The sequence below is a fragment of the Embiotoca jacksoni genome, unplaced genomic scaffold, assembly GCF_022577435.1.
Source record: "Embiotoca jacksoni isolate LCO1_2020_lvr unplaced genomic scaffold, fEmbJac1.0.p SCAF_15, whole genome shotgun sequence".
Lineage (NCBI taxonomy): Eukaryota > Metazoa > Chordata > Actinopteri > Embiotocidae > Embiotoca > Embiotoca jacksoni.
The window spans coordinates 5,350,423-5,365,000 of record NW_027185285.1 but is presented as its reverse complement, the minus strand read 5'-3'; the positions used below and the strand labels follow the sequence as shown (position 1 = coordinate 5,365,000).

Genomic DNA, 14,578 nt, shown 5'->3' with positions numbered 1-14,578 from the left:
GGTTGAGGGATGGGGGTGTGGCAGCATTGCTAGCTTTTAATCGAGACACGTTGACTAATCGCCTAAGGATTAGGCTTTTTGACATGGCCTCTTTCATTCTCATACTCCATATAGTGCAAAGACTCTACGTGGAGATGCAGAGGGAGGATTTTTTTTGGGGGGGTACAGGTGGCATACTGTACCTGGGTGAGCTTTGTTTGATCATGCCTGAGCCCTCTGCATGTACACACAACACACACACACACACACACACACACACACACACACACACACACACACACACACACACACACACACACACACACACATATCCTGCGGCTGGATCTTTTCCCAGTACTCTAACTGGAGACAGCTCTGCATATTTCTCTCAGCAGTCACATACTGTGCATCAGAGAGGTGGAATATGTTTAAGACAGTCTGCCCAAAAAACAGAAAGAAATATTAAAGCAGATCTTTATTGATTTTGAGCAACAAAACCATTGTACCATCTCGCACCTTTTTTTCAGCCCTTTTAAAAGCGCACACATGCAGACACATACATTCGTTTACACGCTCTGACTAAGATTGAGTTTAGCATGCCGTGAATTGTTTGTGTAAGTGTTTTTGAGAGTGGGCTGTGGATCTGTATATTGTTGTATGTAAATGAAGCAGGGAGACACTGTTGGGGCTCTGCGGCAAAATTCGGACCTGATGTTACCCAGATCCCCCGGCTATGTTTTTTTTAGGTTTGATGAGGTCATTCATAACACACAGAACACACAGGCACATAAGCAACACACACATGCACAATTGTAGGCCCAGAAATAATGCAGAGAGAAAGGAGTAAGCCTTGCAATGTTTGAGACCAGATTTTAGGCTTAAACTGCTTGTACTTTATATTCTGACTTTAGATCTTTTGGGCAAAGTAGATGTTGATCAATCATTATCTGTCTAAGTGTTTTTGTAGAGGAAGATGCAAAGTGCAGGTTTTGTTGAAGGGATGTGTTCCCATTTCCTTAAAGCATGGCTGTTGTTGTAGGACATCTCTTGAGTCAATTTATCTGACTTTATTAGACTCCAATTGGAGCCACAAAAGACTTTAGACAACATTGTTTTGTCAAATATTCTATCTATCTCACAACCAGCCTGGAAGATTGGTTCCTCTTAAAGGCACATTTGGAAAAGTCAGAAAATATCCCGTATAAAAGAAAGCTTGAGATCCTTTAAAAAAAAAAAAAAACTGACTTATATTTTTTATTGAGAAGGATCTGTTTGCTTTGCAAATATGCTGCCTTTACTTCCAGTGTGCTCAGCACATTCCTGATTTCATTCCTTTGTATTCAATACACATATAACTCTCATTAAACAACATGCTGCAGTTTGTTAAGAAAAAGTATGACAAAGTCAGTGCAAAAGAATGGACTGATTCTCTAGATAATCTGCTTTCAGCTCCTGGGATTTGAAACTGGTAAAGTGTGACATGCTGTTCTTCTGGATTCTTCTTTTGAACACCATGCCTGTAAAGCTTCAGGTTTCACACACCTATCAGAGCAACCTGCTACACACTAAGCCGTCTCTGAATAGAACATGGCGCAGAGCAAGCTTAGGCCCAACACAACCCTTGTAACATGACAAAGGAAAAAGCAGGGCAAACACTTCAGTGACTCCTGTCTTTTTCAAAGGCTTCTCTTGGGGTAGCACGTTCCAGAGGTCTTTCATTGTTCCTTTGATTAACCCTGACTGAAGGATGTGTTTGCACTGAGCACCCTTTAACCAGCAGGCTGGGATCTTCAAAAGTTTCCCTTGAGTTTGATTTGTCACAGTGACATCCTTTGTAAAAGTTGCGTATGTGTGACAGGTAAACTGGGCTCAGGTTTGCATTGTCAGCCACGTTTGCTTAGTGGTTGTGTGCATTCTTTCAACCGTGTACACTCTCAAGTGGCCCTGGGTGAAGCAAACATTGATGTGGAAGACAAGGGAGTGAAATATCAGCCTTATAGAATCATAATCTGCTACCTGAAACTGTTAGAAAGTTCATTTTCTTTTGTTGAGTTGCACCGTTTAACTTGTCAGATTCTATTTCTCTATACTGTGTTTACTCTCGAATACGTACTGTAGCCTGTTAGTCTAATCACAGGAGCAGCCTGGAAGTGACTGCCTACCTGGCTCTACAGGTTGTGTGCTGTTTCACTCTGCTAGTGTGGAAATGATAACAAAGGAAATAAATGAAATGGGGCTAAAGCATTTGCGGTCTGGGAGATAGAAAAGCGGGACGTATTTTACAGAGAATGGGAGGTGCAGGGGAGAAGCTGAGGCTGCAGGATATGAATAGGTGTGTGTGTCTGTTTATGTGTGTGTGTGTATTAAAAGGCTGTGTTTACAAAGCACAACGCTGGGAACTTAAGTGTTTGGCCCTCCAGGTGTGTGTGCCGGTGGTTGTCAGGGCTTGTGAGGCCTGCTGCGGAGGTGGCTACATGGCAATGGTAATGATAGGTTGTGGCGGGTGAAGACATGAGTGTATTCGTGTGTGTGTTGTTGCAGGCAAGTGTTAGCTTGGCTCTTGATGACACACACACACACACACACACACACACACACACACACACACACACACACACACACACACACACACACACACACACACACACACACACACAAGCTGGTGCACACAGTCAACAATGTACCTTATATCAGATTTCTTGTCCCACGCAGCGTAAACAATTAGATCCATGACATCAGGACAAGTGAGCACTTGCCAAGTGAGAAGGGCCAAGTTTTGCAAGTTGGGGTCAGATAATCCTCAACCAACCAGCTAAAATGATGGCGTTGGCAACAGGTGACAGAGGGGTCAAGTTCAGGTTGAGCTGTAATTTGGCAGAGAGAGTCAAGTGCTTCCTGTCTGTTAGTCTTTGACCTGTTGACTTGTATGTTTTTAGCTCTTCAGGGTGTGTTTGTACCTGGTAAAGAGCATTTAATCAGTCACTGGACTTTATACTTGTTTGTTTTATTGATGAGAATGATTCCATAATGGCACGTGAACCAAAATGTCATGGCAAGTGTGTTTCCATCTTCTCTGCAATCTGTCGGATTGAAAATGAAAGCACACCAACTACAAAAATCTATCTGGAAACATAAAAATGATGACCATGTTTGAACTGGTTTTAAGATAACAAGGAACCCAGAGAAGTCCATCATTTAAATATTTAAATTATCAGAAAAGCTACCAAATGTTTGTACAAAAATAACTAGCATACATTTTTAACTTAAGCTATGTTTCACTTGTGATTGCCAATAAGAACCTAAACAAACTAAATAAAATTATGCTGCGAATTAAATAGACCAAAGAAGAATGCTGTGATTATGCCCTCAGATGGGCTTTCTTATTTTTCTTTTCCGCCCTTTGCCTTTACCTTATAGTTACAGCAGAGAGAGGCAGGAAATGCAGGTAAAGAGACCAGGGGGATTTTATGCAGTAATCAAGTGTCTGGGCAGGAATCAAACCAGTGACTCACTGCTGACAGTATTTGAGCCCATGTGACGTGCATCCTCACACAGCTATCAGGCCGCCTAGGATATATAGTTTGAAATATGCATTTATCTCTAAAGATTGTTGTTCATATCTGAAGATGCTTTAGAAAAAAATGGCATTTAGTGTAACTGAACAGATTTTTGGACTCTAAAACCTCTAATGAAAAAAAATACTCTGTAGTGGCAGCTCTCTGATCAGCATCTACATGCTCTCAAACACTGAAGGAACTTGATATTAGATTACCTTCTTGTTTTATGACAAGCACATACCTGGAGCTTAATTACATGGGATATTCACTGTACCACATTCGCCTGTCATTTACAGTAATGTGTAAAGATAATAGTCCGGCTTGACAAAGATGCTCATTGTTGTGGCCTGCAGCTAGGCCCTGCATCTCGCGGGAACAGAACTGGCTGCGGCTGGTTTCCCCACACAATAAAGCTCTCAGGAGGACCTTTTCAGTACCCAGGCGCTCTACAGTGGTCTCACCACTCTGGCCGCATCCGTTTGGCCCATTCTGCGCTCCTCTGTTCTGCGATACCACAATATGTGAATACACACAAATATAAACACACAGAAAGAAGAGAGAGAGAGGAGGAGGAGAGACAACAGGCATGCTATTGTCTTGTCTGACATCGGATGGGCTCAGAACTACTTATGTCTGCATTTCTGATCCTAAACTCTGAGCTGTGGTTCAAAGACAGTGGAGTTGCCGGTGCTTTATGTCAAGATGACTCTTAAACATGTCAGCTATCATTAAATTCCATAAAAGTAAGACATGCTGTATAAAGAAAATGACAGAGGTGACAAATTATTTTTTTTACATGGTCCCCAGTCATCCTGAAAATGGCAACGTGCCACATACCATGCTCAGTGGCAAAGTAATAAAAATAATACTCAGTGACAGATGAACAGCGGGAAACCGCAAGTTTGGTTTGGGAGCTTTTGTCCACAAAGATCAGACGCTGTTGTCAGGTGCATGTGTATAAGTCCTAGTGAGATTATTTTCATATTAGATTTTGCATTCTGAATTAGACTCTAATGGGCTGAGTTCAAAGACGTCAAGAGGATATTTCCTGCTGTCTTAGGGCTTAGTACTAGTTCAAAGAAATCCAACTGTTGACAGCAGCTGGTCTTCTCCGGAGCTCTGACTTTGTCCTACTGTGTAAAGAAGCTACTGCTTTAGTCAGTCCCCAACAGTACAACAGCATACATCCCCCCATGCACTGCCGTAGAAAGCTTTGTGCTTTAGACAGTATTAAGCTGTCTGGAGAGATATCAAAGCATCCTTATTCTATCCTTGACACTTGTTGTTTCTCTTTGGTTCATTTCTTTTCTTGCCCCAGAGACGGCCGTGCCCTGAGGCGGTATCAGTGCTTATATTTGTGATTTGGTTGGCAGAGAAACAATGCTTTAGTTTAGGCAGTGCATTCCTGATTATTGACACACTGTGGTATGGCGAAGGATTAGTGAATGCAAGTGGCTTTATGATTCTTCAGCGTTGGCTTGTGAGCAACACCTGGGTGTAACCATGACGACAGGCACCACAATGAACAGTGATTTCACCACCAACCGGTTCGACAGAGAGTCCGTGGCAGCGCCTGTACAAGGAGGGTCACTTGAGAGGGGAAGGGGGAAATGTTTGCTTGACATTGCTGAATGTGGGACAAAGTGAGTGCATGTAAAGATTTGCGCTGCCCTTACTACTTCATGAAAATAATAATAATTAAAAAAAATGTCCACTTGTTTTTGTCCTGTATGTGTGGTAGAAGTAGTTTTATAAGGGGCAGATGGTGGTTTATAGTTTCTGCAAGAGGAGCTGGTCGCATTCTGACAATCCTGATTACCTGTGTCCAGCCAGCCCACATGTGGTCTGTGCTGAGATGGCCTGATAGCTGGGACTGAGGCAGCATTGTTAACCAACAAATAGTTTGCTGAGGGTCTCTTAATGAGCTGCTCCTCAATCTTATCAGCAGGAGCCCACAGGACCCATATCAAGCATCCTGGAAAAGACTTCCACTGACATCATGGCCTGTAGGGTCCACTTCAGTTGTATTTTGACTCTTGGGATTCTACTACTTGGTTTTTAAGTCATTTTTTAATTAGAATCAGCTTTGTCTTACTGTTAAAATGTCAGACCCATGTTTCCGTGGTTACTGACATGACATAGATTCTGTTTTAATTTTAAAGAACATTCCCAGTATACATTCAGTCCTGGCGTTTTATCCAGGGACTATTCCAGGAAGGAATGCCCGAGTTTGATGCACTGCATCCTGTGGCTGCAATAAAATAAATAGAATGTGTACAGAATGTGGGAAACATATTACTTTAAGCTCTTGAAGAACAGCCGCAGTGGTGTCATGTGTCTGTTGAGTGTTTAAGCATCCTAAAATGAAGGTCTTAATACTAGAGAAAGAAAGGTTAGCTCTTTCTTGTAACTTCTGTATCATTTCCTGAGTGAAGCCCAAACCTTGACATTACGCAGACAGGTCACTGCCTTTCCAGAAGAAAACAGTGTATCCACAGAAAGTTACTTTCTGTATGTTTTATAATTCTATAGGTAACTATAGTCTGCATTAGGAGCATTAGGTGCTAACATGCACAGATAAGTAAGGTATTTAGTGCATTCGACTACCCAGTTCTTGTCCAGTGGGAGGTGATATTGTTCGGCAGGCCAGACTGCTGACAAATATGCTAAGTGGGGAAAAACCCATCAGTTTGGATCACATCTGAGTCACTTAATGTTTCCAGCCGAGTCACTGTCAGCTCACCTGGTGTGTCTTGTAAAATAATGATTTCCACAGGAAATGTGTTTTTACAGGAATGTGCACAAGTGTTTAAACCCTAAGCAGCTACATGTATATGAGTAATTCCACATCAATAATCATCTCCACCAGACAAAGTCATTATCCACCTGATTATTAATCCAAAAAGTGATAAGTAAAGCAGTGAAAAAAAGAGAAAACATTTTATAGAAATAAATAAAATGCATCCAGAGAATTCAAACCCTGATGAAGCCATGTGAGAGCAGGGTGTATGTGGCTGCCAGAATTAGCACATCATTTGCGAAAGAAAAACAAGCATAAAATGTTTTTCCTGACAGCTGAGATGTTAAAAGAGACTCACTGTAAAGTCATGTACCTGGAAATGAGGGCTGAGTGGAACCGGACCTGACCTGATCAGGAGCCCTCTCACTCACAACAAGTGGTTTTGTTTGGCACTGTCCTTTTGTTGACATTGTCAGGTTCTCATGCCTATTAGGTTGCTGTTGACGAACGGGCACAGTGATGACATGTCTCACGCAATACCATTGGCTGGCACATTTTCATTATCAAAATATCACCTGTTTGTTTGACTTGAATGGTTCTCACCTGTTCAGGCTTTGTCTTTTTTCTTTATAGTATTACCGTGCCAGGTCTGTACTGTTGAGTTATTTTGTTGTCACTGTGACGTCACCAACATACCTACCACAGTTTAGGATCCATGTGAAAAACATATTCTCTGAGAATGTTTTTCTTCATCATTCTTTCTTCCTGGGTTTGTAATTGATGTGTTAGCCTTGTCATGCTGATGAGGAAGTTCTGTATATTTTGTTTTTTTTCCCTCATGGATCATCCCTGTGTGGGCTCTTAGGCTCTGGCCCTTTTGGACAAAAAAAAATCCCCCTGCCAATAATGAAGTGTTACAGCCTTTAACCATGGTCTTACAGTGTGAGGCAGCGTGGGAAGTTTGGTGAACTTCGTGACCCCACGCACCACTGCAGCACATTGACCCTCATCACGTGATAAAGGAATGCTCCTCATCTTTTGTTTTAACATCCACAGCACTCATGGAGTTGAGAGCAATTTTGCATACTATAGAATGATCACTAGCTTGGCATTTTGCCTCCCCATTCTCCTCCAGTGTTATTCTCAAACAGGATTTGCGGGCAGCTCTCTCCTGCATCTTTTAAATCACTTCAAGCGCTACTGAAGCCTTTTTCACCCAAAGCGGGCACCAAACTAATGGCATCATTTGGGCCTGCACACATCGAGAGAATCAACCCCGCTTTTTTTTCTATGCTTAAGGTTTTGTGAACAGGGGAAAACAAAAGGCTGGCCCAGTGAAGCGCATCTCGGCTGGCGGGCTGAATAGAGGGGCCCCTTTCATGGCTGTTTATGAGCACCCCTCTTCAAAAACACACATACAAATCACATCCAGTTCTCCCAGTGGCTCCTCTGATACGAGGATGATGGCAGGGAGGGGAGGGGAAAGGGGCTGGAAGCTTGTGCTGCTTCGTTCCTTTTCTCGTCCCGTTGGTGTATTTACACCCAGTATCACCCCAACTTTGCTGTCCCATCCATCAGTGTGTTTTCATGATTTTAATCACAAGAGCCAGTCAGACGTGTCTGCTGAAAATATCAAGAAAACGTTTCATGTAGCAGATGCTGGACAGAAATTAAATTGTCTGCTGCCCTTTGTGTTTCAAATGTATGATGGGGAGAATCATTTATTAAGACTCACTTCAGCATTGTGGCGTGCATGAAAATAATATAGGGCTCGAGCTGAAACTAATGATTATGTTTATGTTCAATGAATCTATATACTGTTTTATTATTTTTAGTGATATGATTTTTTGTCTTTAAAAATGTCCATCAAAATTTCCTGAAGCTGAAGGAGACACAAGTTTTGTTCAGCCAAGGATTAAAAAAAAAAAAATCAAAAATGTATTTATTTTCAGTGATATAAAAGTGAGAAAAACTCCCCACCCTTCAGCAGCTCATTAGCTGAATTAAGTACAAGTATTTTTTTCTAATTGATTGATTATTTCAGCTCTGTAAATATCACAAAAGAGATGCATCAAGTTTCATTCTAGTTGGATATAATACAAAAGGTCCAGAGGAGACACTTTGTTCCGGTTTACAAACTACAGTATGTGATGTTGTACATTTGCACATAGAGAAAGACAGACCTGTGGATGCATACCTGTTTCCATGGGTCAGAGATGAAGGTCAGAGAGCTGACAAGCTTTTAACAAATTGCAAGTCATCCCATCACGAAGCTGATCCTCTCGCAACTACCTTTTCCGTTCTGTGTCATATCTTGTTCAACAGGTAGGATTTGATAGACAGGAGGAATGCCGGCCAAGAGATTTGTTTTCTAATGGCAGTTCATTCTTTGGGTGTTCTTAAGCAAACAGAGTGGTGCTATGTCCTGTTTTTGCGGGTTTCACACGTCACTGTTCAAACTTTCAAACAGGCTGGTCCCCAAGAGTACATGGAGGAGAGCAAACAGTGCTCTAATATTTCACCACTCTGACCTTCTGCTAACTAGATATACACATGGACAAACACACACACACACACACACGCACGCACACACACACACACACACACACACACCTTTTTACCAATGACATGCAAAAGGATGTGTTAAAATGATTATTTTAAATTCGGATTTCTGTTGTTTATTTTTATTGTACAGGTAAATAAAAAGAAGAAACGACAATACAGATACTGTTGAAGAAAACAAAATCCAGCTTTTGTTTTATTTCAAAGTGTTTTAGCCTTTGAGATTTGAACAAATGTGAGCACGTGGATCCACCTGATGTTAGAACACAGTTCAGCTCAGTTTTGACTTTGGTTAACAACTTTATTAACAGTTTGTCCAAAATATTCAAAATAAGATTTTTTTTTTTTTTTTTATTGTTAAGAAATTATTTTCCACTGTCTTCATGTAACGAAATTGCATTGTGTTTTAATGCACACCGGGTCTAATAATAATGGTTGGTGGGTGCTATATGTCATGTTTAAGCAGCACATGAGTGCCCCGTTTGGGCTCCGTGTGCCGGCCTAATTGAGTGCTACTTTAATGTGCATGGGTCAAATGCACGGAAAAAATGGTGGGAATGCTGTGGGAAAGTTTGAAATCTAATAAAATGATGGATTTTCAAGTACTCCCTTAATTCCAACAAAAATGTAATGAAACAGTGCAATGTCTATTCTTATTAATGGCATGGAAAAATATAGAGGAAACATGTAGTGCTCCCTGGTTGGTGCACAGTGCTGTGTGTCTCAGGCTGATTTAGTTTATAGAAGCGTGTGTGAAGCAGTTAGGTGTGTATGTATGGGGGCTTGTGTGTCAACTGCCTTTACAATACTGCCGAGCTCCCTGCAAATGTTTTTCTTTTATATAAACATAAAGGAACCAAACAACACCTACTGCGTCTATAGATCCCTCTGCGATCCTCTCTTTTTACTGTTCCTTTCTTTTTGGCTTGTTTTAAATCTGTCTCTGATACACAAGGCATTCCTTTGCGGTTGTGTAACATGATTTGGGGCGAACAGAGAGAGCAAATGAGACAGAGAGAGATAGAAAGAAAGAAAGAGAGAGAGCGGGAGAGAGGAAAAAATGGTTTGTCTTGCTGCGTTTCGTGTCCTACTGTGCGCTCGTATTTCTCAGCCCGCTTCACAGTTGTGGGTAGCTGGCTTATCGTTGGCCTCCTCAGCTCTTTCCGTCATGCGTGGCCTACCTTAATCTCTCTTGTGTACTGTAAACCGCACCTAATAACCCTGCACACGATTAAAGCAAACATCCTAATAACAGCCTGCCTCATTATCAACTCACATTTGGAAAATAAATGGTTCACCCTCACCTCTGTAATGTGGCTCACAAATATGCCAGAGAACAACACAACCTGCCTGGTGTTTTTCAAAGAAAAGAAATATAAAACATTTTAAGAATGTGAGAAGTAGATGTTTGACATAAAGTAACTGTTTTTGATGAATCTTGCATATAAGCAACATTTTCAGCAGTTTGTGAAGAGCCAGGTTTGCAAGAACAAAGAGAGAGGGCAGGGTTGAATGAAGGGTGTTTCTCTAGAGGGTGCTGTTTACTGAGGAAATGTGCTTTCCTCGCTTTTTGCTCCCTGCAGCTCTCAATAAACGTTATTCTTTTTGCTTTATAAATACATATTTTTAAAAAAATCCTATCAACCACATCTAAAATGAAAGATGAAAAAGAATTATGTTCGGGTATTGCAGTTACACTGTACTTTTCTAAATGTTTCTGATCAGACGCAACTCTCAAGGAAAAGTGAGACAAAAATATAACAAGGATTTTTCGAAGGAAAGATTCTTTGAAAGAATGTGTGGCATGGTGCTGCGAGGCTTCTTCAACATGACATTACCCAATTGTAATTCCTCTGTGTTTGTGTGTGCGCGTCCTCCTCACCTGTGGCTCCCGCTCCACACTCACACACACACAAACATACAAACGCCCACAGATGTTTACACAAGTTTCACACAGCCAACAAGAGTAGATGATGAGCTGTCAGTCAGAGCTTCACAGGCAGAGTGGAGATGGGTGAAGAATGCGTCTGTGCCGATGGTTACACCTGTGCTGTCTGTGATTTCCTGCGGCAGTATTGCAGGGTGTAATCCCTGACATCGCCCGTGTTTATGCTTGTGTTTTAGTTACAAGCCTGATACTCACATGCTTTTGGGCTTAGATGGGACTTCTGCTTCACTTACTCCCCGGCCTGGCCCAGGGGCATCCTCCCCAGTCTGCCACACACAGGCTCATCCCCACCATGTCTGGATACAGAAAACACACATAGTAGCATTATCCATGTGTCATATATCTTTACTTTACACGTATGCGCGGTAAAGTACTGAAAGACAAAGCTTTAGTTTCTTGTCTATGAATTTGATTTCTGAATATCAAACAAGAGACTGTGTTCTCTGTGAAGTTGTTGTGTAAAAGGTCATTCATGCCCAAACTGTGTTCTAAATTTAGAAAGCAGAAAACTATATTTTTTTGTTGTTTTGGACCTGGATTGCATTAATAGGATCATTTACAGGAAACATTAAATTGGGGCTGTTTCCTTATGTACCGAGTATTTGAGGAGGTCTTTTTTTTTTTTTTTTATGGTTAGTGTTTCGTCATGAGTGACGCCGGCTGCACCACTGAGGTCATGAATGGGGAGGAGAACGTTCCAGCACCACTGACTGAACTCACTTTTTATTTTAGCAAACATGCTAAATTTAGAACTAAGCCGCAGCCAAAAATGTGTCCCAAATCCCTGAATGACACACCTTTCGAGAAGTGACTCTTAACATCTGCTATTTTTATCATCATCATACTTTTTCCTGTTGTTTTTTTACTCCATTTCTTTTCTCTCCTTTTTTGACGGACACACTGTAAATGTTCTGTTTTTCATTTATAAGATTTGTTGGGTGGATTATTATTGAGAGGATCCTAATTCCCACTAAAGGAAGGGCATGCTTCAGCAGTGTTTATGAAAAAAACGCTGTGCTCTGACGTGGGTGGAAGCTGAGAACCAGTAAAAGATCCCCTCTGCTAACACACCCTCTGTACACCGCTGCCCAGTGAAAGGTCTGTTGTAATGGTGGCATTGCAACCATTCAAAGTTAGACAGCCGATTGGATAATTGGATTTGGTTTGCCATTCTGGCAAGGAAACCAAGCTGTGACAGTGCATAAAGTTACAAATGAGCACTTGTGCTGACTGAGACAAAACCCAACACTACGTAAAGTCTAGCCGAATATAAGTACAGTATTGAAGCCTTGCGGTTCTTCTGTATGATGTGACATTGATGAGATCCACCCGTCGCTCATCCGCTATTTCTGTCTCAGATCCATCATGAACAGACCTTTGCTTGTAAAGTGGTCAGTGTTTTTGGAACTTAGTCCTGTCTGCTTTGACCCATTTTCGTTTGTACCTCATTAACGTGCTCTAAAACTATTTCACGTAAATTAAACCAGCTAAAAAACTAGAAGTGTTACTATGTAATCAGTATGTTATGTGACCTTTGTCCTCTTTTGATTTTTTTTTCTACAGGAAGGAATCCGAGATTCTTGGAATGAGATGTCAACCTTTAATTGCTTCTCCGGGATCTTCTGGTGAGTTTATGTTTCTAAAGACACTGCAAATCGTCTCAGTGTGCTTGTGGTGTCGCGGCATCTGATTTCACTCCTGTGAACCTTTGCTGTGTGGAAAATGTGCACAAGCATGTGTCCTTATTAGCTTAGTTGTCATAAAGTGATGTTATGTCCTTCTCCATGCTTTTGTGTTCTGTAGTGTTTTGCTTTGCGACTCACCCAGATGTGCAAAACGTTCTCTAACAAAGTGGATATCTGCCAGAGACTTATAGTGTTACTGTGGTTTAGGCTTATACAACTGATGCAACTCCTGCTTTTACTGTTGGCACAACTGCTAACTATTTAGCTTAACATGAAAAATTGAACCAGAATTTACTGGGCCATATTTTGTTGTGGTGTACTTAACAGATTGTTCTCATCCTCAAAATGGCATCTTAACACAAATCATTTAATTACACTGCTTTGCAAGGGCACAGCCATCAATGCTGTTTTGTGACTGTACTGTAGCCTGCAGTACCCCTTGTGCTCAGTCGCTCTCCCACATCCCATCAACAACCACCCCCTACCCCACCCCCAGTGCTCTCCCCTTTCCCTCACTCCCTCTTTCAGCTGGTCCACCCTCTACCAACCAGTGTCTGCCTGTCAGAGCGTCACCCCAGGGTGATGCCCCTCTCTCAGTCCCTTGGGGCCCTTTTGCCTCCGCAGCACTCCATGTTTGCCCAATCATTTGAGAGCCGGATACGGGGATGAATTGTTAACTACAGCAGGTCAGCCAGTGCCCCACAGCCCCCCCAGGCCTCTCTGCTCTCCCTCGACCTGCTGTTGACTCATCTCCATGGCAATGGGGCTGGAATTTGTTTTTTTTTCTCATGTGTCCGCTGCCAGTCAGCTCCCCGCCACCCCCCGCCACCCTCCGCCACCACCGCTTCCTCTTCTCTTCATCCTCTCCGCCTCCGAGCATCCAATCGAAAGGCAGCTGGAGGGCAGTCACATGGTCAAGAAGCGTTGAGGGTGCATCCCACTGAGTGGAGTGGTGCTGTCTCTGGAGCTATGCTTTTTTCCTCTGCAAGAAACAAGGCCTTAGGGGAAAATCTGTGTCATGTGTTTGGTAGGAAAGTGAATAGTCATCAATGATTTCCTGACACACAAGCACTCAGACATTTTCAAATAGTCTTACACACAATCAGAAATACACCCATACTAACAAGTTTCAAGGAGAATTTTATTTGTGAGGTCAGACTCACATGTGGTTTAAAATGTGCAATTTATTATAAAATAAACTCAGTTTAAGCCGCTTAAATCCTCCTGCTGCAGCCATTGTGATGGCCTAGATTAACATAATTTCTGTTTATTCTTTGTATGCAATGATTTAGACAAACCATAACCAGAGCAGGCTAATATACACATGTATACATTATGTTGTGTGCCAATCTATTTCCTTGGTTCACATAGCACATTAATACAGGAAAAAGAAATACAGATCTTTGGCATTCCTCTACATTTGACTCTGAGCTGGTCCTTTATTTTCCTGGGGAAATCTGATGCTATTTTTATACATGCATAGTTTTGTGCAGTCTGATTCCCATCATTGTCTCAACATATCGACACGCTCAAGTGTATAAATGTGTGTGAGTATGTGCGTGTGTGTGTGTGTGTGAGTGTTTGTCTGTTTGCTCTCACACGTGTTATTAGCTTAGGGCAGGTGAGTGTTTGCCTACCTGTTTCCCTTCATGAGATCAGTGTTTGCCCAAGGAATGCACCACGTCCGATTTGTCATTAACTCTTATTGTTCAGCTCATCCAACTGGTGCCTTTACATTGAGCTGTGTTGTGCCTTGGCAAGTGAGAAATATGTGCTTTTCTTAGTTTTTTTCCTCTTTGGCTCAGTGTATTTGCACATGTCCTTGAACGAGATGGTGACATTGTGGAAAAGCATTAAGCATGGCATTCAGTGTGAAAGTGAGAGGAATCCAGATCTGCATTAAGAAAATGGATTATTAAACATGATCAAGTTGAAAGTCACCCGTTAAAGAGAAATGGTCTTGGTTTTTAACCGGGGTCATTCGAGATAGTAAATGACATAAGTCATCTTGTCTTCAAATATGCTTCCTGCAAACTAAAGTGAGGAAAAAAAAAAGTGTGACAAGTATAATTTGTTTTCCAACCAGGCCCATCCTGTAGATTCAGAT

General features: G+C 41.8%; 1 long non-coding RNA gene across 3 annotated transcripts in view; it reads left to right on the top strand.

Annotated features, from left to right (window-relative positions):
- The window catches only part of LOC138197983 (uncharacterized), a 51,306-nt gene that overhangs the window by 23,068 nt on the left and 13,660 nt on the right, over positions 1–14,578 (top strand). For all 3 annotated transcript variants that reach the window (XR_011178245.1, XR_011178244.1, XR_011178243.1), the window contains one exon: positions 12,350–12,411. This is a non-coding gene — a long non-coding RNA (uncharacterized lncRNA). The remainder of the gene's footprint in view (positions 1–12,349; positions 12,412–14,578) is intronic.